This window comes from Falco rusticolus, chromosome 5 (genome assembly GCF_015220075.1).
Source record: "Falco rusticolus isolate bFalRus1 chromosome 5, bFalRus1.pri, whole genome shotgun sequence".
Lineage (NCBI taxonomy): Eukaryota > Metazoa > Chordata > Aves > Falconiformes > Falconidae > Falco > Falco rusticolus.
This window is the reverse complement of record NC_051191.1, coordinates 70,474,329-70,498,136: the sequence shown is the minus strand read 5'-3', so window position 1 is coordinate 70,498,136 and position 23,808 is coordinate 70,474,329. Positions and strand designations below refer to the sequence as shown.

General features: G+C 43.3%; 1 protein-coding gene across 10 annotated transcripts in view; it reads left to right on the top strand.

Moving 5' to 3' along the window:
* Positions 1-11,687: 11,687 nt before the first annotated feature.
* The window catches only part of EPS8 (epidermal growth factor receptor pathway substrate 8), a 141,133-nt gene continuing 129,012 nt past the window's right edge, over positions 11,688-23,808 (top strand). For 4 of the 10 annotated variants that reach the window (XM_037388213.1, XM_037388210.1, XM_037388206.1 and 1 more), the window contains exon 1: positions 12,712-12,900. The gene's annotated coding sequence lies outside the window, so the exon portion shown is untranslated. Of the gene's footprint in view, positions 11,808-12,187; positions 12,350-12,711; positions 12,901-23,808 lie in introns of those variants that run through there. The other 6 variants (XM_037388216.1, XM_037388218.1, XM_037388209.1 and 3 more) reach the window with 5 other exon arrangements.

Here is a 23,808-nt window from a genome sequence, read left to right as displayed (position 1 = left end):
GCCTCTTTTACCCCAATTTTTGCAGTTTTACAGGGCTTTCAAAATAAGTGTAAATAAAAATATCCACATATGTAAATGAAATGGTTAAACTACAGTGCCGTAGCAGAGTACACAAGAATCAAGCCCATCAAATTTCAGATTTTGCCATGAGTGGCCATCAGCTAGAGTCACGGCACTGGGCAAACCGCTGTCTGGAGAAAACAGCTGACAGTCTGAACTGTAGAAGTTCGTAACTGCTTGAAATGGGAAAATCCACTAAGTCCAGTGCTGGAGTATATGCCAGTGCTGGTAGGTCAGGGTCCAACGAGAGTTAACCCCATATTGAGAGGATTCACTCATAAACACAAAACTTTCTTTAAAACTTCCCTCTTTCTTGGCCAGTATGTCCTCAAGGGAACTACACAGGGAGTTGCATGAAAAGTCCCGTGTCCCCATTAGGACAACCTGACCTATTGTGCGTGTTCAGCTGCGAGTGAATGGAGAGCGCTGACGAGACTGGGTAACATAACACGTCTGTCTTCTCTCCACTAAAGAAATAAGCTATCAAACTGTCTCTGCCTGCTCTTCCTGGGAGAAGCACGGTGAATGAAACACATGAGAATTTTTCATTTACCACTAAGCTTTTGGATTCCTTCAAAACTGCTCTAGCATCTACCTCATAAATGAGGAAAATTAATTGAAAATTGCTCTCAGCACACAGAGCCTGACACTGGGGGAGTATTGTCTCTCCGTGCTATAGTGATTTGATTGGGGCTGCTGTCAGATGTTATATATGTTATGTTCAACTCAGCACTGAAAAACAGTCTCTGCCATTTGCCCTGTTCTCACAGACGAGGAAGCTCAATCCATTGTTCCTGATTTGTTTTCAGTTGTTTCAGTCTTCATGCTGATAATTTAACAGTCTATAACTTCAATGAGGATAACAAGAATATCTCTTTGGAATAATGCAGAGCAAAGGCACATGAAAGGATAATTAATTCTAGTTTCATAGTACTGGGTGCATCCTGATTTATCTGTTGCACCAGTCATTTACTCTGTAAAGTTCAGTAGTAATTTTGCAGTTTGTATGGGCCTGCTCCAATGTCCCATAAATTGAAAACATCCTCTTGACTTCAGCGGGCTTTGGATTCAGTTTTATCACAATTCACATCTTAGGATCTCAGAGTGTTTTGTAATTACACCTGAATAAATCTTCGCCATGTGTCACCCTCCTCCATGTAGCAATTCACTTTCTCCAGAGGGCAGGGTAGAATTTGGAGGCAGAGAACAAGAGGGAAATGCGAAGTGGCCATAGCACCTCGCTGAGGGAGAGCAGCCTGTCTGGCGGGGGCATGTGTGAAACTGGAGCCTGCCTACTCACACCCCCTTGTGAGGGACCTGCACTTTCTTTTAGGACTATAAAAGACTGTGTTGATTTAAAAAGAAAAAAAAAAATCTGAGCTATGCTTATTCTTACCCTTATTCCATTTGGGTATGGTGTGCATGTAATACACCTTAGAAAGAGAGCTTCTTTTTTAATGCAGATACAGCAACATTTTGAAGTGTCACGGATACTCTATTTTGAGGGAACATTAGGAGCAGTGTTACAACAAAATTATTACCATTTCCTGCAGCTTGTACAATGTGTGAATATGCCTGAAAAGAGGGAGCAAAATAATTTGTACAGCTGTTATGAAAACTAGTTAGGAATAAGTTTCAGTTTGCAATAAAGACAAAAAGGAAAGGACCAGAAGTTTAAAGAAATAAGAACGTTTAAGCATTTTTATTTTCAAAAGAGATTTGGGGTCTTAGGGTGGAAATCCCATTGACTGTCTCATTTGTGTTGGCTTTGCTTTTGTTTTCAGACTGAGAAGGAGGGATGTTCCAGACATCCAAGGTTCACTTTCCTCAATTGCATCAAAAAACCATACACCCTCCAAGTCTTAAAGGCATGGAAAAACAGTCATAAGCCTGTCATGTTTTTTCAGATCCCACAAATCCACAAATACTTTGTGAGTTACAGATCCTTGAAATAGGTTTCTGTTAGACCAGGTAGGCTGGCGATGCCTTGTTGTACATACATTTCTGGCATGTATCATAGTCTTGTGGTTGTGAATCTGAAAGTTCGTACAGTCCCCCCAGGGAGTTTCCAAGATTATCTATTCAGTTATTTCCAGTAGCTGTTTGTTTGTTTATTTTAATTTGGGATTAACTCAATTCCTTCCTTTCCCATTCTTCTTATAGTTCAGAATGATCTGTATCATAAGTGTGTTCCCAGTCCTTAGTTTGTTCATTCTAGGGGTTAAGTCATCCGTGTCACGTTTTAAGAGTTTCAGTCCTTCTCAGTTTTTTCTTTTGTCTCCATACAGCTGCACCAGCCACAAGCATCGCCTGATTGAGACCATTCAAGCCCCCTTTTTTAAATTCAACAGCAGTCCGGGTGCCTCTGCCCTTTGGAGTGGTGAATTCTGCTGGCTGACACCACTCCAGAGGAAGAAGAAATTCTTCTCTTGGCCAAGTACTTGCTTATTCTTTTTAACACAGGCTTGTGTAAAGAGGAAGGACTGACATTATTTTTGTTATTATTTTGCCTGATTTGGCAGGATAAAGAGACTTTTCTCAGTACAGAGCCCTGGCCGTGCTAGGCTGTATACATATATATGTGAGGACAAATCCCAGCCTTGAAAATCTCACCCTTTTAGAAACTGAAACCACAGAAGAAAATGTTGCTATAAACAAACAGGGTGATTATCATTGTGTGTAAGCTGGATTTCTTCCTTCAGTTCATTGAAAAGCAGCTCTGCGAAGGGTCAGGAGGGAAGGCAGTGCAGGTTTCTTCTGCTTTCAGTGGTGGTCGGGTACAGAGGCAGGGACAGGCCATGCTGCAGCATGGGAGCCTTTCTGCTGATGTGCCTGTCACCTGCAGCCTGACATGATGGCTTTTCCCCATCCTGTACCCCTTCCCCTCATCATCCCCTTGTGTCTCTCCTATAGGGTCACAGAGGGAGGGATCATCCCCAGTGCTGCCTGGCTGCATAGCGGGATGGGGTGAAGTCACCTCTGCAAGTCTCACATCCATGGTGTGCCTGTGATGGGTGTATCAAGGTCGGGGTCTGTCAGTCTTGAAGATCACACCTCTGTTTTTTGGACCCCTGGCACCAGAGGGGTCAAATGCCTGGCATCTTACTGTCACTAGAAAGGACAAAAATGCTTTTGACCCATCACTGTGTCAGTGGGTGATGATGAGTGCACTTATAAAGGAGTGGGAAAAGTGATGGGGCATCACAATAAAGATGAAAGGAAGAAAGGGGGAGAAGGGGAGCACTGGTAGAGAGGGTTTTACATGCAAAGCCTTGTTGTCACTCAAGGGGTAACACACAAGCCAAGACATTTTTAGTCTAATTAAAATCATAACACGCTAACTAATATACACCACACAGTTAATTAGTAGTAGTACAGTTACAGTGCACAAATATTCAGTCCAAATTATCTAATTAATATAAAATAAGTCCTATTAATAAAATGATTAAAAATTGTTATACAGGGAAACCAGACTGGCACACCCACCCCTCATTCTGCTGTGTTATATTTCTTTCCACTGCCTCTGTGTGTCCTGGGAGCAATGGCATGAGTCTTCCCTACAAACAAAGCAAGTAGCGGGTTTGCAGCAAGGCACCAGTGCCCTGTGTGCCATGGCCCTGGCAGCACCACCAGCCCTGCCCAGCTTACAGCCCAGCACCCCATGTCAGCCCCCCGGGGCCATTGGTCTCTGCCCCAGAGGTGCCAGAGCAGGACTGGTCTCCAGCTCCCCACAGCCCTGCCCTGCCTGGCCATGGGTTCCTGGAACCAGGCCCACACACTGGCCTATATCCTGACCCATCCCCATCCTCATAGCCCTTGCTGGCCACCCTGGGGCCGTGTCTGACCCCAGTTCGTTCACCGCAGGTAAATGGTTTATTGTGCTGAAGTTGCCAATATCATCCTGTGCCTGTAGTTCTCTGGGCTGCAACCTGCATCCCCACTTAGGAGGCTTCTGCTGTCCCACATCGTTATACTAGGGTTACAAATAATTCGTAATACACAGACTGTCAGCTTGTTACTGTTATCTGTATAAAAATTATTATGCCATATGGTTATACCATATGCTTCTGCCATATGATTTTGCTCAGCTCTAGAGCTAAGCAAAAGTTAAGTAAATTAGGCAATAGCCACCTGGACATTAGGAAATTGCTCTTATGTCTAAACAAGCTAGAACACCATTCCGGTCTGGCCAAAACAAGTCCTGACAAAGTCTGACAAGTCCTGAGGTGTTGGCAGGTTAGTACAAAGCCCGTGGACTGTCTGTAACCATGCCTCCTGGCCAGGAGGCTACAGCTTGGCGTACAGGGCTGGGAGGAGGGAGGGACAATTCTGGCGGAGCTGAAGGAGAAGGAAGGTTTGGCAAACAGCCACCCACCTAGGCAAAACATCCCTCGCCTGGAGGTGCCCTGATGCCCAAGAGACATAGGGGTGGAGCATACTGTGGGATCTTCTCTTTCCTGGTATTGTTCCTTCAGTTACAGCTGAAAAAAACTGAACCAGCTGGTGGTAGGATGGCCACTACAGGGATGGTGCTCTCAGAGACCCCTCCACCATACAGGTCTGGTGAGAAGCAGTGACCTTCAGCTGGGAGTTTTGCCACTTGTTCAGTACTTCCCGAGATGTGCGTCACACAGCTGGTGATGCACCCACCTTCTACCTCAGTGAGAGACAGGGTGCCAAACAGTATGAACTTTCATAAGCCCTTGGGTTAAAACCCACATCTTTGCACTGTTTCTCCCTGGAATTACATGCATATGGTGGATGTCCTCTGAAATCTTGCAATCCCTCTTTACCAGACAGGATTATTTTGGAGTTCAAAAGGTCTTTCAGACCACTGGAAGGACATCTGTCAGTACTGTCTGACAACATGCTAAAGCTTTGCTTATTTATTAAAAGGGGAATTATTTGTTTCTGAATACAGCTAGTGGTGCAAAATGGCATTTAGGTGAATCAATTTTAAATTAAAAATGCCTTACACAGTGGAGGAAGGAGAATGGCACACAAGGACAGCGACATGCAACTGTACAAGTTGCTTCTCAATTTGTAGGTATATATGCAGTATGTCCCATAGTGTTTGGGATATTTTGCTGAGTTAGAGTGTGGAGTCATTGTCCTCAACTTCTTCAATTTATTTAAAGCTGTCTCAGAAGAAGAAACATCCTTTAGGAAGTTCATAGGTCTTTGAGGCAAGATCTTAAGCAAAGGTGATGAAATCAGGAGTGATCTATGGGGTAAATGTATAAGGCAATTAAAATAGAATATCAATGCAGGCTTCCATAGTAAAGGTTCCAGAGCTGCTTTAAAAGTGTTCATTGACTGGCACATCACTTATATTCTGTTCTCTCCATATCTCACCTATTGCTTTGCAGTGACTTCTGTGGTGTGCACAGAGATTGGGCAAAATTCAGCCCGAGTAATTGAACCCTGCCTTTCTAAAGCATGTTTTTGTTTGGTTGTATTTATGTTCTCACTTTGCCTTATACTATTGTGTAGTGTGCTAGTAAACTGTTAAGAAGCCATTACAGTCCATCCAATGAGCTTGGTGGAGTTAAATGATTTTTCTAGGCAGATTTTTATTCAATATGTGACAGTAGCCATTAGACTGCTTGCTCAGTGTTGGTCTGCATCAGAGGGCCTTCAACCATAGTTCTGTGCACTCCAGGAGGGCTGCGTAAGGTCTGCTGTGGTAGGTGGCTTCTTCTTGTGCCTGCATATCTAAGCAAAGAGTTGTGACCACCTCAGGATGAAATCCACCACTGGCTGACTAATGGTCAAAATAAAGGTAGGGTTTAATCTCCCTTTTAATTATTATTAGCCTTCCCTAACCATACTTGTTCTAAGCTCAGGGAAGGTCCTCTCTGATTTGGTAGTATGTGTGCTTGAAATGCTGATATGCCTTAAGGCAAAATCATAGCTTCAGGTAATGCAGCTGTATACTTGCCACATCTGTCATAGGCTTAAGTAATTATGAACTTGGACATTACATATGTTTATCTGAAAACTGTATGGAAATGAAACTATCTCATGGGCATCTTCCTTTGGAAAGAAGAAGCTTGTTGAGTCTAGTTGTGTTTGTGACTATATAGACAGACTTTCCATCATGCCATAACCTTCTCAGTTGTAACTCCCAGAACTGCACCTGTGACTGTGTGCGAAATCAGATTCAGAGACATTGTCCCATTTTTGTACAAGGCACTGTAACGGTCAGAGCATCACGCTGGGGGCTTGGGTTCCTGGGTCCCACCATAGCCCTGCTTCCGTGGGCACTGGATGCAACTTCCTAGCGTGATGGAGCCTCTTCAGCTTTGCCATGTGGTGTGACCAGAAATAATGAGTCATGTACTTCACAAAAAACTCATGAGAGTCACCTAGAATGTGTTTGAAACTACACATGTACACACACACACAGAGTTATTTTATATGCATTTATTGCTATTTTAATTTCTGATCTCCTAGGGTCAGATGGTACAATATTTAAAATTCTATGATTTCAGGCTTTAATAAAAACACAACTTATCCAAGTTTCAGGATATAACTGTGAGGTTTTCCAGCGTTAGGTGAGCTTTGGCTGCTCCTTCTGTAAAATGAAGCTTGTCTCTCCAGTTACATTAATGGTAGTAGATAATTTTGAGGTCTGTGGCAAGAGCTATGTAACCAAAAATTGTCATCACCATTATTAATTACTTCCCTTAGCTAATGAAGTAATGATGCAATCAGACCTAAACAAGTATGTGCTGAAATGATGGGGATTTTTCCCCACTATGCAAATGCACAATTTCAGATGACCTACATGTTCTCTAAACAGGTCAGACAGCTCAACTGGGCCCCTCTGTGCTTAAAAGCAGGAACTGGGACTACTGGTTTCAAAATAAAAATTTGGTACAATTAACAATAAAAATGCAGTTTACAAAGTAATCCTGGCCAATCTAGTGATTATAGTATTGTGGTAATGATATTTGACATAGATTTCTTAAAAGCTTGCTATAGTCTTGTGATGCACCGAATCCTCGCCATTTATTATTAGAAGAAAGCCTCTCCTGCTGGCATTTTTGCTAGGAAACATGAAATCTACAGCCCCCAAACCCCAATAAAAATGTCAGCATCTTTTTTATCAACACCTTGTGATTATTAAAGAAATGCTTTGATTTTAGATGCTTGACTCAAGAATTCTGAAGGCTTGGGATGAGCCATATGGTTAAGATTGTTTCCCTTCCTCCACCAAAAAAGTATAGTTCAAAATCCTAGAAGAAAAAAGAAAAACCAGAAATTCTTATAATTTCTGGCAAAACAGATTAAAATATTTTTTCAGTTATGTATCTTTCTGCCTGCCTGCCCTCTTTCTTTTCTCATGAATATGAGTTATAAGGAAAATGAAATATCTGAGGTTTAATGCTCTACCTCTCTCCCAATAAACATACAATGTAATAAAAAACATCTGTCGTGCTTTCCTATGAAGAACAGAGTGTAGATATAAAAAGATTGATTGTCTGTGTCTTATTTCATTTTTGTCTCCATAAGATAGGAATATGAAGGCATCACAATGCTTAACAACATTTGAGTTTGCTTTGTAACCCGCAATTTATTTGCTTAAATTCAATTAGAGTCTCATCCATCAACCACAGTGTAGCTCCTGAGAGGGGACAGATCAAAATCTAGTAATCACGGATGTGCTGAGCTTTGCCCACATGATGTCAGTTGTTCCCGTATGGCTTTTCTTATATCTCAGGTTTCTTTCAGGACAGGGTCCTTGACTTCCAAATCCAAGTGTCAGCCAATCTCAGTGCAGAGACTGAATAATGAACAAAGTAAGGATTTGGGTCTGATTCCAAAATAAATGGCAACACTCCCTGTGGCTCCAGTGGGGAAAGGTTACTCTGTGTTACTTCACTAGCTGATTGTGACCCACATAGGATTGTGCAGAAAGAACTGCCAGATATTTCATTATGTCACAGAGCCCTTGACTTACTGGAAGGCTTTCTATCATCACACATTCAACTTTAACCCTAGCCATAAATTTACGTGGCTTGTAATTGATGCATTAGTAACTGGAGTGGCTGGATAGCGAATTTGTAAGTCATCAATGATGGCAGCTTTAGACTGAAGAGTTTTGGGCTCACGATAAACAGCTGGCTCATTTATCCTAGTCAACTTACTCAAACAATCTCCCTCAGGGATGTAACAATAATTAGGAACAAAGAATAAGAATCTGATACCCCTTGGCAGCTAGGCTAAGGGTCAAATAGGGAAGATGTGTGTTTACTGATGCAAGATCCAAACTAAGCAAAACAGAGACCAGAACATCCAGGAGGTGTAACTCCATGTTCTCTGACATAGGAGTGCAGGCACAACAAGGAGCATTTTTTTAAGATGCCGAACTTCTCTACCGTACAGGGTAGTCCCTCATATAATTTGTACAAAGTGATTCATGATGGCTCTTTGAGGCACTCTTATCCATCACAGTTGCTGTGAGTCTCCGTGGAGTTCAGCACTGTGACCGCACTCTGACAGACACCTTGTTCTCGCCTGATATATTCTCTGCTGTATCCTTGAGCTCTTCAGAAGAATCATTTCTTGGGTGGAAATGAGGCTTCTGGGAGTCCTTTCTGCTCTTTGGCTCTGTACCTGGGGTAAGGGGTATGGGTCAGCCAGGAGCAGTCCAGATGTTTTCCCTCTGGTTCAGAGCTGAGTCTGGCGTTTGGTTTCTGTGAGGAGAAGGTTACAGACACGCAGGTTTCCTCCTTCCTTTTCACACTTAGATTGTGGGTAGCTCTCTGGTCTGCTTTACTTCGTTTGCCTGAACCAACCCTCCCTAGAAAGTTTATTAAAGAACATGCAAGTAGCTTCTGTAATTTTGTAATAATCAACTAAGCACAAGTTCTCCAATAAAGGCATTGACTAACTACTTCTTAATGTTCCAAAGCCTATGGCAGGAAATGAGGTCTTTTAATAATTTTTTTTTTATATTCCATTTTTGGGCATAGGGGATGATGACACAAAACCAAACACATTAGAGAGTTTGCCCAGTGCTAATTTTTGCATAGAAGACCCTAGGTTCCTAACTAATTTAGAAGTTTATGGAATGTCCACAACATTATTAGACCAAATCTGTCTCACCAGTTTTGAGGCCATTATGTTGTTCATAGCTTTACTCAAATAATATATCTGAACTTAGAACAATTACATTCACTTAGTTTCTACTGAAAATGGTCTAAAAATATGTATATATTTATAGCATGAAGGATTTAAGCAGAATATTTTAAAACCAGACACACCCCAAAGAAGCTCCCAATCTATGTACAAATGACTTTGGGACTGGAAGAATCTCTATACTTATTCTTCAGATCCACAGGCCTGCATTGTTTTCTAGATAGAACCGTGTTTAGCCTTTATGCAAAATGTTTTATGTAATTTTACCTAAGCAGCAAAAGAGTACTTCCCATATTTGGGATTTCTTTTTTCTTTTTCACAGCATAAAGAATGGAAGATAGCCAGTCTCTTTTGTTTCTCTCATTTTCTGTGGATTCCTCTGGATTAACCTCACATTTTTATGATCCTAAATGAGGAACAATTCTGCTGTTTCTCACTGTAGCTGCATGTGCCTTAAAATCACGAGAAGAATCAGGCTTGCTTTGTATATTTTTCTCCTGAAAACTCTATGGATACAGTAGTGTCTGTTTTCAATGAGAGTGGAAATTCCAGTATCAAGCAGTTAATCTCAAATCCCCAGGCTTGCTGTAGCCAATACTGTACAAATTGAACACTTGCTCATCTATTTTCAATGCATCCTCAACAACGGCTGAGCCCCATGAACCTGCAGGATGGTTCCCCGCACCATGCCTTCCATCCTGTGTACACCTGCAAAGGAGATTGCAACTGGCTCGGGCCATGGTGTTTGGCTGAATTCTGTGCAGGAGGGGGTGTGTGTGCCAGCAAACAGACTCTGCTGGGTCTGCCAGACAGTTGTGTAAGTCATTTGTTGTGTGTAAGTCATTCTGCAGGTTCCCAGCACGGAAAGTATCTTTAGGTTATTCTACAACAGAAGGAAATTTTTTGGCATATTTTGTCTTTTCCCCAAACAGAAAAATAATGATGAAATCTCTTCTTCATCCCCTGTGTTAAAAAGTTCTGGTTTCCTATCTGCAGTGATATTAGCCTCATCATCATATCAAATAATCTTATAAATGTCCATACCTACTGTACACATTCTGAAGAAAAGTTGATAAAGCACAGAAATAGAATTTATTCTACCCCAAATCTTTGTCTCTCCCATTTATTCTTCCATTTGCCCTTTTCTCATCCTCGCGTCCCACTTTCTTTCCACATTCTCCTTTATTATCTCTGTTCCTTTTAAACAGTTTCTTCTAAAAGCAAACAAAAATATCAGCCCACCAGAGTCTCCTGCATTTCTCTTCCGTCCTTTGTGAAAGGGAATTGGAGCAGGGGGTGGGCTTGGGCTTCGATCCAGGAAAGGGGGAAGAGAGGCACTGTTCATCCCTGCCCAGAGCTGAGGCAGTCCCCAACCTTTTCTTTAGTAGCATCTATCATATTCCTTTCCGCCTCTCATGGGGGAAGCATTTTTATGAATACGTTACTATTATTATTTACCTAGGGAGCTGGTGTATGGTGACTGGCATACCATACAAACTGGAAATGTCAGTTTAGATGTCGGTGTTCCTGTAAGCATTCATTCACACAAATGACCTAGGTGACCCCTCCACAATCTGACTCTTTAAGGTTTGAAGGTTTGTTGGAAACAAACTTCCCGTTAACAAGCGTGTGGTATCTGTGCATTTCATTGCTTTTTTAGGTACATCAAAGTGGACTCGGCGCTCCCCTCCCCCCATTATTTCACAAGATTTCTTTGTGCTTTCCTGTTTTGTGGCGGACCCTCTGGACCAGAAAAAGCAGCAGAGATGGAACCATTAGCAGAAGATGCGGCGTGACAAGAGGCTTTGTCAGCCCAGAGACAGGAAGGAACTGTTTTTCCTTTTCTCTGGTTTGTTTGTGGGTTTTTTTGGGTTTTGTTTTGTTTTGTTTTGTTTTGTTTTGTTTTTTTTAAGCAGGGTGAAGGTGAACTCCTAAGCAATCATGGAGTGAGGCCCCACCTCTCCCAGCCTGGTCTGTGTGCTCGGGTTACTCTCCTGCCCGGTTGAGGGGAGCCTGCAGTGAGGCTGATGCCTGCCCACTGCCTGCGGCCTCAGCTCCCAGCCTCCCGGCCAGCCTGGCGAAATCAGTCTGCACAGCTCAGACCTTGTTCTCCCGAAGATTTGCTGCAAAACAAGGGTGGGATAGCACCACCTGAGAAGAGATTCAGCAACCGAACCGCTGCAAACAGTAGCTGGGCAGTATCATCCCTTCTTCTTTACAAAGCGTTAGGGGAAATCTGTGTCCTTCCAGAGAAGCCGTCAGGGGCACGGCTCTGGCAGTGATGCCTCTGACTTCACCTGCCTCTGCAAACGAGTCACGGAGTGTTATAAAAAGCAAGGACCTGCCAAGTCCCATTTCTTGGAACTGAGTGGAAATTTCAGCAAGCAGCTGCTCTTTCATTAGTTTATACTTTTCCTCTGCGGGTCTCTCGAAGAGGGCCTGCAGTCACAGAAACTTGGTAGCATAAAGGACCTGTTGGTATGTTTGGGGAACTGTGGCTCAGTCCTGGAATGCCTTTGTGTTTGGTCTAGATCTGATTTTGATCTTTGTGAGGAATCCTGGTGAAGCCTGGAGGGAGACTTGGGAACATAATTAAGCAGGTTTGTAAAGTCTTTCAGGATTGGCAATGCAATCCTATCAAAAATCGGGAACGGAACCTCAAAGTCAGATGAGCTATGTACTACCTGAAGGGGGGTGGGGGGTGTGTGTCTTCTCATCTGTCCGATGATGTTGAAAGACTGATGTTTTCTAGCTTTCCTCTGGAGTCACAAAAGACAAAAACTGATTTGAAAGTGAAAGCAGTGAAAGCAGTGAAAACTGACATTCTCAGGGAACACGGTAGTTTTAGGAGTGGAAGTGGCCCAATGCAGATATCTGACCGTTGCAACAGGACTTTGGCTACCTGTAAGCATGCCAGCAGTGTGTGTGTGCTTGGGGCTGTTCCCCTGTGCCCGAGTGAGAGCCACGTGTAAGTTGTCAGGGAAAGGAGGAATGCGGTGCCAGATGGAAACAACATAAACAGCTGGGAGATTTCAGCTGGGATTTCGAGTGAGGACGGGGGACTTTTGTTCTCGTAGCCCGCTCATTCCAAAGGTGGTTTAGATACATCTGCTTCTTCGGGGAATTTTGCTTTGGAGTCTTGGTAGGTTTTGTGTGTGGCTTCCCCCGACCGCCCCCCCCCCCCCTTCTTTTTTTTTCTGATGAAGGCTTACGATTCCATTAAACAACTCCCCTATTTCAGCCCAGCTCCGGGGAGCTGCTCGCAGTACCTTTGCCTTTTGTGAGCGCCCTGTAAACCGCGCCAGGGAGCGGGCGGCGAGGCGGGGCGGCCCGGCAGCGGGCACAGCCCGCATGGCGCCGGGGGCAACGGGGGCTCCGGGGCGCTCCCCGCTGTCCCGCCGCGGGCCCGCCCCGGCCGCGGGCTGGGGCTGGGGCTGGGGCCGGGGCGGGGCGGCGGGCCGGCAGAGGGAGCTGCGCTCCGCTCCGCCGCTGCTCCCGGTGACCGGCGCCCTGCCCGCGCCTCTCCGACACTTTGTTGGCGGCGCGGAGCGGCGACCCCGCGCCCGCCCTGCCCGGAGCCCGGCGGCGGCGGGGAGCCCCGGGGCCCCGCGCGGAGCCCTGCGGCCGCCACCCCCCCCCCCGCCCTGCGCCGGAGCTGCGCGGCGCGCCCGCGGCAGGAGGACGCCCGGGAAGGTAAGGGGCTGCCGGGCGGGGTTTCCCCCGGTCGCCGACCCCCCATTTTGTTCCGCGACCCTCAAAGCCGCCCGGGCAACCGCCCGGCTTGGTAACGTGGCGAGCTGCGGGGCACGAACCCCAGCCTCCCGGCGGGGCGGGCGCTGCCGCCGCCCTCCGCCCGGGCAGGGGCCGCTGGAAAACTCCCTGCCGGGCCCCCGGCTGCGCCCGGCGCTCCCGCGGCGGCCGGGGACGGCGCCCGCTGCCGCAGCCTTTCCCTGCGCCCCGGCTTTACACAGGGGCAGCTCGCCGTGCGTGCACGCCCGTGTGTGAGTGTAGGTGCACGTATCTTCTGCTCGCCCCCCCCGCGGTAAGGCGAGCCGCCGCCGCCACACCTGCTCGCACCGTGCCCGCCGGGCTCCCCACCGGCAGCGCGGCGCGGCCCCGGGGGCGGCCCGCTGAGCGTCCCTGCCGCTGCCCAGCGTCCCTGCCTGTGCCTTCGGCCGCATCCTCCTCCTCCCCCCCCCCCCACCTTCTACCAGGTGACTTAGCTTGCTGTCCTTATTGTGGTTTTTCTTTCCCCGGTGGTGAAGCTAGCTTTTCCAATGGCTGTATTGCTGGGAGCTGGCAAAGGGCCGCTGTCAGGTGGGACAATCCTGTTGCGTGCCCGGGTTTTTTCGGTGCTCTGACCTGCTGTATTCCATCTCCTCGACTGCTCAGCCCTTTCCATCTATCTGCTAACTTTCCCAGGTGTTCTTCCTCTCTCTGCCCCCCTGCCCCCTCTCATCCCCATGACACGCGCTCCCTTCTGCATCACACCACTGTGTGAAGGATGACCTGGGCGCACGGTGGAAAAGAGGTTTGTGGTATTTTGCAGCATGATCTAAGGTGCCCCTGTCCCGTCCCCCCCCTCCCCCCCAAGCTCAGCAGGTCCGCATAGTATCCATGTGAAGCAAGGCATTGCAGCTTCCACTAAATCAGTTTCAAGCCAGCTAGGAGTGGGCAACAGAAGGGTGGAGCAAGTTTTTCCGAAGGATGTTGTTTGCGAACCAACCCTCCCACTCAAAAACTGTGCCTTGCCTTGGCCGGTGGGTTTTGTACCCTGCAGAGTTATAGACGTGCAGCAGTATGACCTTTGGTGGAGTCTGCTTTGTTTACTTAAAATGAAGTACTGAAGATAAAAGTATTACTGCTCTGCGTTGTGTCTGATGAAATATTAACCAAATGATGGATCTCGCGTGTCTTTCTGGTATAGATCGTGTTTTCATTGTGCCTCTCCTTCATCATCAAAATATGGTCCTCCTCCCTTCCTTTTGGCCATCTTCTCGTTTATGATTGTGCAATGTCTATATGTCAGCTACAAAAGTTGCTTATGTGGGACAATATAAAAATGACCATTTTCGTTGTTAGCAACTGGAAATACTGAATCAGCATTGTGTGACCGGTCTGCTTTCTGTGGAGTACCCATGGAAATGCTGCAGCCCTTGCCCTCTGAGAAGTGGTCCTCCCCGAGGCCAGGCTTCAAATGGGTTGGTGGTTTGCTCTCGGTGAGCGGTGGGGACTGTGAGGAGCTTACAGGCTTTCCAGGGTGTAAGGGAGACGCAGCATATCTCGTGTTGATTCACAGTGAGCGTAGCATTATTTGCATACGGGTACTGTCAGGTAATGAGATACTGTGCTCAAGGCTCTATGGAAGCAGGTCGGAGCTGCTGCTTGCTTTTACTGGGGGAGACTGGAAATGTAAGTGGCTTTGGAGTTTAATTGTTCAACTAGCTTTTATCATCAGATACTCATAATGGTTGCGGTATGGTGTTATGCCTTCTGGTAGCTCAGAATGAATATTTCTGATTGCGTGTAATTTTGAAAGCAGCCGAAGTATCCCATTAGACTTAATTGGAGGTAGGTAACACCCCACAAGCAACAACACCCAATAGTGATTAGGTGCTGGGTTATATATAGGAATAATAGAGAGGACAGGATTGATCTAAAGATACTTACTTCTGCTGTGAAATGCACAGATGGAAAAAAAATACAGAAGGTTTCCACTTGGTGACAACTGAATTCATAAAATATGATTGATTTTCTTTTTGTCCATAGTCTAGCTGTAAATGGCAAATCAGTCACATTAATTGCTGCATTTTTTTCCCCTGCAGGTGAAAGCTTATTAAAATCTAAATATCTGAAGTCAAATAATTGGTGCCCTAAGGGTCAAAGTAGATTAAGTATATAAGAACTTTCACTTCAGCTAATACAGTGAGATAACAGAAGACTTCAATCCACACAATGAAAACTGCGCCAATAAACTGCTTACTAACTTTGATTTCAGTGTCTAGCACTTGTTGCTTTTATACTTTTAATTACAATTCCTGCATCACACTGTCTTCTCAAATGGTGAATGGTCAAAGGTACAAGATTTTCTTCAAGACACAGCTTTCAGCTGTAACAGACAGAAAAATGGAGCCCTTTGGTCTGTGACCCCTCCAGACTCTTCTCTCTCTGCTGCGGGGCTGGTGGCCAGAAAGAAAAGACATTTAACACCACAGAGCTGTGTTGCTTATGGTACAGTGTGTGTGGCCCAAACCCATCATCTCTGTTCAAAGAGAATTGGAAAGGTACTTTGCTTGCGTGTATGTTTTCCACATGTGGACAGGTCTGTTTCTCGTGTGTCGTTTGAAACCAGGTTTTCTTCTTGCTTCTTTACTTAACAGCATCTGAATCTGTGTCCCCTTTGTCCATAGGGATTCGGAGTTTTCATCATTCTAGTCCTGAGCTGGGTTCCCAAGGAGGCTAATCAACATCATGCTTAGATGGCTTTGAATTCATTTTGAAGCCACAGTATTTGTTTTGTGGTACAGGGAGCAGCATGATGGCTGAGATAAAGTTTTAGCAGGTATTGTGTAAATATGGCCTTACTATGAGGAAAAAAATGTAAGTCACCAAAAATACCATTGGTAACTAAACTAATAGTGTAGTTTATATATATTTAATTTTCACACTGAAAAGAAAAAAAGAAAAAAAAAAAGGACTAAGAGGCAAATTTCTGGTTTTCAGTGCTAGTTCTCTAGTTTTTTCCGGTATTAAATGCTTTGTGTTACAGAAACCAGAATTCGTGCTTTCAGAGAGGAATGTAACTGCTGCTGTTTTATCTCAACTACAGAGTTAGATTCTGATTCATCCATTAATTTATTCATCCAACACATCAAATTTATCATAGGTTTATACAGATCTTGATTTCACCCCGATACCTAGGAATTTCAGTTTCCCACCCTAGATCTCATTTTGCCGGGAACTTCAGCTGTTACTGCAGTCCTGAGTGACTACTGGGTTTCTCCATGTTGTGCCCTTAAACGAACTTAGTTATAATTTGAAGTTTCATCTAAGTCGGTGAGGCTATTTGGTGTCTGTGTGTAGAAAAACATTTGCGTAACTGTTTACAAAACAGAGCTCTTCGTTCACTGAAATGGAAAGGTAAGACAAGGTGTCTTTTTTTGTGTTTTTGCTCGGCGATCCTACGTAATTCTCTTTGCTGCCTGGTGAGGTTAGTCACAGCCTTCTTGGAAAGGTCATGATGATGTGGGAAGAAGCAACCTTCGCATCTGTTTTGTGGGGAGGGATTTTTTTGGTGTTTGTTTTTAATTGTGTCACGGACACTGGGGAGATAAAAAATGAATCAGTTACAAATGGAAATGTTGTTAGCATTAGCTTTTGGGGGCCCTGTTTTCATTTTGAGCTGTGACCATGAGACCACAATCAGTAACACGTGCCTTTGATTTTATTCTGTAATGTCAGTTTTAGTAAAATCTTTAAATATTGGCCAACTCAGGGCCTTGAATGCTACTAGTTGAACGCTTCCAGTCCTTTCTTCCTTTCCTCTCTATGCCAGTGTCTCAGTAATTAAAGTTACTCATGCTGTGAATCTCCACAGGATTAAGATCTGAAGTGGCAATAGCAAATTACAAATTACTTTCTTTGCATTTATTACCTTTTGTCTCTTTCTGAATAGACTTCAGCAACCTTATGCATTCTGGATAGACAAAGATAGCAGATGTCTCTGGCTTCAAAGATGCAGGGTTAGTATTTTCCGTGGAATTTTGTACATCTCTCCTTATATTAACCGTTTCTGTGGGGTTTTCTGTTGTGTTGCTTTCTAATGCATAACACGCATCTTCATTACTGATCAAGTGACAGGGGATTTATGGTCAAAGCTTCACTCAAGCTGGCATTTGGACCAACCATGGGAACTGCTGTGTTCTCTGTAAAACTACAGAGGAGAAAAACAATGCTGCAGGAATCCCAACCTGTATAAAACTCTGGGTTGTGAAATGATGAATCCCTTGTCCTCTAATACTGTGAAACCTTTGAGTATTTCATCATTTAGAATAAACCTCACTGTTTTCAAAATGGTATCTGTTGAGTGAGAGTAAGTGTTACAGATGCTCGGTAACATCAAGTAGGGCTTTTTGTTTGTTTTTTCTAAGAATGCGATGAGTTTAGGTGAGATAGAGGATTTATCTTTTAATAATCCAGAATTCTACCGCTTATGGATTTTCTGGATTTTATAGATTACCACTGCAGGTAAGGGAACATCTGACTTCTTTCAAGCCTTCTATGAGTGTAGAGGAGCTGTAATGAGCTGACTTAATTGTGAAGGTGCTATAGCTAGCTGGTTCTTGGGGCAGGGGGCTGGAATTTGCTGTAGCTGGATGCTTCAGGCTTAACCTAGTGCAAGAGTATCACTGTAAGCCTTAATGTCTATAGCTCAGGAATGTTTGTAACTGGAAAATAAAGGGGTGACTCATGGGAATTTGTTTCTATTTGATTTCTGCTCCTGCATAAAAAAGCATTTTTAAAGATTTGACCCAAGTAGAAAAGCAGGCACTGGGCTTACTGCTTCTCCGGAGCGTCAGTACTCCCTTCTCCTCCCCCTTGCGTTCCAGAAATGGCCTCAAGTGCGAAGAAAAGCTGAAAGTGAGATGCTGGCAGTACCTTTTTGCTGTTTATTAGTATACATCCAGACCCATTAGGAAAGGGAAATTTATATTTAACATACCTCCCAAATCAGCTGCATAAAACTTGATCTAAAAAACATGAAAAACACATGAGATCACAGAAGTCCATTTGCTTTTCAGTACTTGCAGATGCATGGTGAGATACAAGATTATCCCAATTTTATCAGTGTTTAGGTAGAATTTGATGTTAGCTGCTATTTGTTCGATTAATGCTCCTAGTGATTTGTCTTTCACCTGAAAGGTGAACTTTGGTTAATGAGCACTTTCTTTCTGGGGTGGTTGAGAGGGCTTGATGTTAATTCACCCCCCTGAATGCGCCTTTCATGAAGGCTGAGGACTCTGCTCTTTGTACTGATATACTCTTCCTTCCTTAGGTGCCGCTGTTCTTTTTGATTGTTTACACAGTGTGTCTGAGGTGTTGTCTTCTATGTTTCCTGAGTCAAAGATCTCTTTGTTTCCAGCGTAGAATATAATTTGGAGTAATCAGCCTTGAGAAAACTTTCTTTTTCTGATCCATAAGAGGTTTAACACTTGGTGTTTCAGGGAGTTAGGTATCTGGTTGACGCAAGGATTCATTAAGAGTTCAGTGCCTGTAAGAATCCCAGTCTACGTCATAATTTAAAAAAAAAAATATCTTGAATGGGCAGTTCTATAACTCTGAGCGTGTTAATGTGAGACCTTTGTACAAAGAGCGAGACATTCATCTTGCATGTTGAGTTCTTCACTGTAACTGAGTGCATATGACAATGATATAGCAAGGGCTATGCAATGAAATTGAGGTACATCGTAAGGACTTTGTGATATCAACTTGGAATAAAACTCAGCTTGACGATCCTCTGTGCCATTTTAAAAATGGTATGGAAAAGTCAGTCATTTATAGATGTGCCCCTAAAGTAATTTTCAGCTTTGCACACATGTCTTGAGAAACCAATGAATGCATTATACTGCCTTTGCCTGAAGATATAAATACAGACCTATGTTTCACAGTCAGAATTGGGTGTCAGGCTGTGTATTTCAATACATGTTTTTCTTCTTGCACTTCAGTGTCGTCTCAGGCTCACTTTTCCCAGAGCGGTATTACTTATTCTCTTTTCCACTTCTAGAATAATTTATTGCTTTGCAATTCTTCCCATGCTCTGAGAACCTTAGTGTAATGTTTCATCTCCTCTGTTTCCTTCTCTTCGTGTATTTAAGGATGAAGAATCATCCAGGGGTGAGGGCAGAGGGCTGGGAGGTAGGAGGGTGGAGTCGGTTCCTATTTTAGCTGTAAACTTCGTTATGGCTAATAAATCTGGGCTAACTGGTAATTAGCCTCTTAGTGCTATCTCATGTACAGAGGGCAAGACAGAGTGAGGAATCTGGTCTTTGTACCTTAGTGTCCATCTGTGTGACGAATGTCCTACTACTGCTGAGGAACAAACACATCTTCTCCATTGCTGTCACTGTCTCCCTTCTCGTGGCTGCTTCAGTGCTAAAGCACTGCTGCATTTTGAGCCTTACCTTCAGCTTTGGTCTCAGTTTTTCTCCCTGATCAACTTGGCCCCTGGGTGAGCTCTTAATGTTTTCCTTTCTTCTCCACTTGCCTGAGTCGTGTTTCTCCACCACCTTCCATGTTGTGGTCAGTCCTACTCTTGAGTCTTGATGTAAGTTTAGTCTCCTGGGTTTTTTTCTTTCTGTTTATTTATCCCTAAGTTTTACCTACCCTTTTTTTTTTTTCTTCACTCTTCGGTTGCACATAGTGCTCTGTGTCCAGCTTTGCAGAATGCACTTTGTGCTACTGCTTGTGGTAAAGCTTTTTGTTCCAAAATGGCTCTTTTCCCCTTTTTGTGACATCGGTCTTTATTTCAGTGTCTTCTGAAATGCATTTCAAATCCATTGATCTCAGTGGGACATATCCTATGTGAAATTACATGGATAGTCGAATCTTTGTCTCTAAAGGTTTAACACAGTGTATTTTGTCTAGGCAATAATTCTAAGCTCACTTCAAGCAGTTCTAGAACTCAAGACCTGAATAGGAGGTGTTTGAGTGTGTGTAGGCATTTGTTTTCCCTGTGTGAGCGAGGTGTCTAATATACACACAAAAAGTCAGTCTTACTGTCTTTAATGTCTTACTGAATATGAATGCAAGATATTCTCAGAAGTGCCTTCAATACGGGGTGGCATTTGTTCCTTTCTGCTTAGAATGTACAATTTTTCTCACTTTTTATATTAAAGCTAAATGTTGACATGCAAGAAAAAGAAGTGTTCATATATTTCTTAAATAGTGACAGAGCAGAACATAGCCCCGGCGGAGAAGCAAGCTGCTGTTGAGGCCCAGTTTTGGTGGAGAGCGATGGAAGTTGGGTTTGTGCAGCTTACCAACAGTTTGGCTTTTTCAGAGGGGCTCAGGCTTCCAGGTGGGGGTTTTGGCAGGTGAGAGGGTCCTGCTGGCCTGTGCAGGCCAGCGTGGTGTGCTCCGCCGTGGCGAGAGCTGGATGGAGCAGCTGGCGGCACTGAGCTCATCTTCCCAGGGAAAGTGTTTGCTGACTCTTCTGGAGGGGGTGGACGCACAGAGCATGAGAGTTTATGTCCCATCGGATTCTTTGGGTATTTTAAGCTGTACTTTTAGAACTCTGAGTTGTCCAGAGAGATCTCAGTTCCTTTTTTTAAAATTATCTACAGATCTTGATTTTGGGGACAGCTGTTTTGTCTCTTTGCCTTAGTTTTCCTATTCATAAACAAAAAATGTATCTGTTTCTCAGGAGTGTGTGAGGCTTAATTAGCAAATGTTTGTTTCTACAGCTTTTGAAAATATAAAGCACCCTATAAATGCTAAGTAGTATTATTATTACTATTACTACTACTACTACTACTATTATTATTATTCTTACCACCAGCTGCTTTGTTGTAATTGCAGTAGTAAAAGTTTCAGTGCTGGTGGTTGTGGTATCATTGCTGTAGACAGAGTTTTCATGAACACTGGAGACATTGAGGGTGGTGGTAAAAGTGATGGTGCAGACCATACCAAGGTACAATGTGTGGGAGAGCTGAGCTGAGAGAATCTGTGCTTCCAGCTAGGAAATATTTGTGAAGGTTGTCTTAAAAAAACAAAAACAAACAAAAAAACCCCCCAAAAACCAAAAAACCCCAAAACCCTCTCTTGCAGTATGCCAGCATTTACAAGTCACAGGTGTGTAAGAGAAGGGATCTTTTAGAGATGATTGATAATTGGTAGTATAGGAAAAGAGACGTGGTATAAATCACAATTACCCTTTAGGATTTTTTTTTTTTTAGGTCTACTTTTGTAAAACATCCATGCCTTAATGCTGAGCTATTTTTATTAATGTTCTTGTGCTTATCTCACATAGCCAGCTTGTTAAAAGAGGATATGAGCACTTTTTAAGCCTCTGACTTATAAATTGTGAGAAAGAGAAAGGAAGATTGATTCCAACAGGCTTGAAGGTAGACTCATTTCTCTTCGAGTTAGCAAAATGAGAAAGGGGGGAAAATTAAACTGAAGACTTAGAGGGCCAATCAGTTTTAGCCAGGTAGAAAATCATTAAATTTAGCTTTAATGTACAATTAAATTGTAAAACTTTAACCTGAAAGAAAATAATTGCAGGGGAATTCTGTTTTGGTAAACGGATGATAATATCTCCAAGTCATTTCTGCCTGAAGTAATAAGGGTAAGAAAAAAATAAAGTAATAAGAAAAGAACACTGAGGGGGAACAATTATTTTGCTAACATCTCCTGAGGATCTGAGGGAGTTACTCGGTCACATTATAAGAAGAATATTGTGCTGCTGGAATGTTGGAGAGGATTGATAATAATTGTGCTTTGAAGAAAACTTCTCTGTTCTTTTTACTGTAAACATCTGAGATAAGATGGAAAAAGTTGGAAGAGCACAACACCTTCTGTGAGTTCTTTCGGCATTCTTAACTGCTTGTTGTGAGACCTCAGTTTGAACATTGTTGTTAGGTATTTCTGGTGATTTTTAGAGGGTTCTGGTTTACTAAGTCAGGCTGTCAAACTGCCTATAACAAGTGATCTGTTTCGTAGTGTTTCTTAGTATCTAGTATAATGCTTATTTAAATTGCTAGGGATGTCTCCTGTTGGCTTCTGGATCAGTTCTAATTATGAAGACTTGAATCAGTTAACATGTTAGATCGCATGAATCTGGATCATGGCCGGCATGATTTTCTGGTGGCTGCACTACAAGGGCTTCTAAAATAGAAATGATACAAAGCAGGGAACTGATTCAGTCTTCTATGATTACGTGTAAGCAAATTTTCAGACAACTTTGAACATCATTAAACAGCAGGAAGAAAAGCACCAGCCGCCTTTTTCTTTTTTCTTGGTGGTGTTTTTTTTTGTTTGTGGTTTTTTGTTTTTTTTTTTACTTTTAGAGAAATCCTATTTTAAAAACAGCTATGAAGTGTATAACCACAAAGTCCTTCTGCATAGAAACAAAGCCATTGAAACACACAGAGTTAGATAGCATAACCCTGAAGCTCGTGTGGAGATGTCCTAAGTGCTGGATAGTAGGTTCAGAAAATGTTGCTTTAGCTGCTCAAAATAGTTTCAGTAGCAAAGTGGAAGACAATTCATAGTGTTGTATTAAAGCTGTTCTCTATTGTGTGAGACTGGTGGCACCTCGCTTTGGATGAAAGTCTGGGTTTTCTTGAGGGCTGTGGGGAAAAAGAAACTATTTTGTGTTCCCTACATATAGCAGTACAACAATTTGATAGGAATTCTTTTTTCTGTTATCTTAAACTGTAACATACAGTAGTATAATAGCTGTCTTTTGAAGTACAGAAGATCTGCCTAAGGGGCCATAATTTAAAGCATAATATGAAATACTGTTTTAATAAGGTTTTCTCCTTGCACATTTTAAGTGCAAGGAAATGTGTGTGTTGAAACCTTGTGAGTCCTCCGTTTGCACAAAGTATTTGGCTCATTCTCTAACTGTCAAGGAATTAATGGTGTGCGTCAATGAGATCTTGCATTACTAGACTGTAATTATTTTTATAAGAGATTCTACACTGTATTTGATGGTGCTTTATGAATTATCATAATAAATAAAATGAAATTGCTGTTGTGAAAACATATGAGCAAAGTAATCTGATTCCTGTTGTTCTGTACTCGCTGGCTCACGACATTAAGTGATTTCCAGTGGACTTCCAGGCCATTCATACAAGTTGGTGAGGTTTGCTGTGCTGTATTGTTTTGCTTGTGCTTGTGACAAGCTAAACAATGGTGTAGCAGACAAGAAGCAGCTCCCTAGACAGGGTGAGAGCACCTCTCTCCTGTACTTCCTCCTTTGGCCACGTACTTGAGAAGGGAAGCAGAAAGGCAACGCGTGCATTGGTTCATGTAATGAATTCAGGTCCTCATCTGAACCATGATGGCATGACCTCTGGCAATTATTGTATGGTAACTGGCTTTGAGTTAAATTATTCAGAGGAGTGCCTACAGCAGAGATGTCAGGACAGTGCAGGCATATCCAAACTGATTTTAATTGTACTCTCCCAGTACCAGAAACAGACAACAGTTGCATGGGACACAGTGGACTCCATGCTTCTTGGGTGAGGACAGAAGTCCTTACTTGGGTGAGGACAGGAGCCCTTACTGCCATGGCTAGACTGGGTCCAGTACCCAACATAGGTATGGTGTCTGCACGCTTTTCTGGAGATCTGTATCTAGCTAAAGCAGACTATATAGAAAACAATGCATACTATTTGCTTTTCGGAGTCAGTGGGATGAAATTTCAATTTATCTACCTAAGATTTTTCCCTTTGGTTTATTACAAATACTCGTATGTTCATAGCTCATCCAATTCTTAGCCAGTGACTGGAGGCTTGTTGTAATAGGCACTCCATTTCCAGAGAATTTTATTATTTAAACATTGTGTCTATTTTTAAGTCAGATAATCTATAAAAC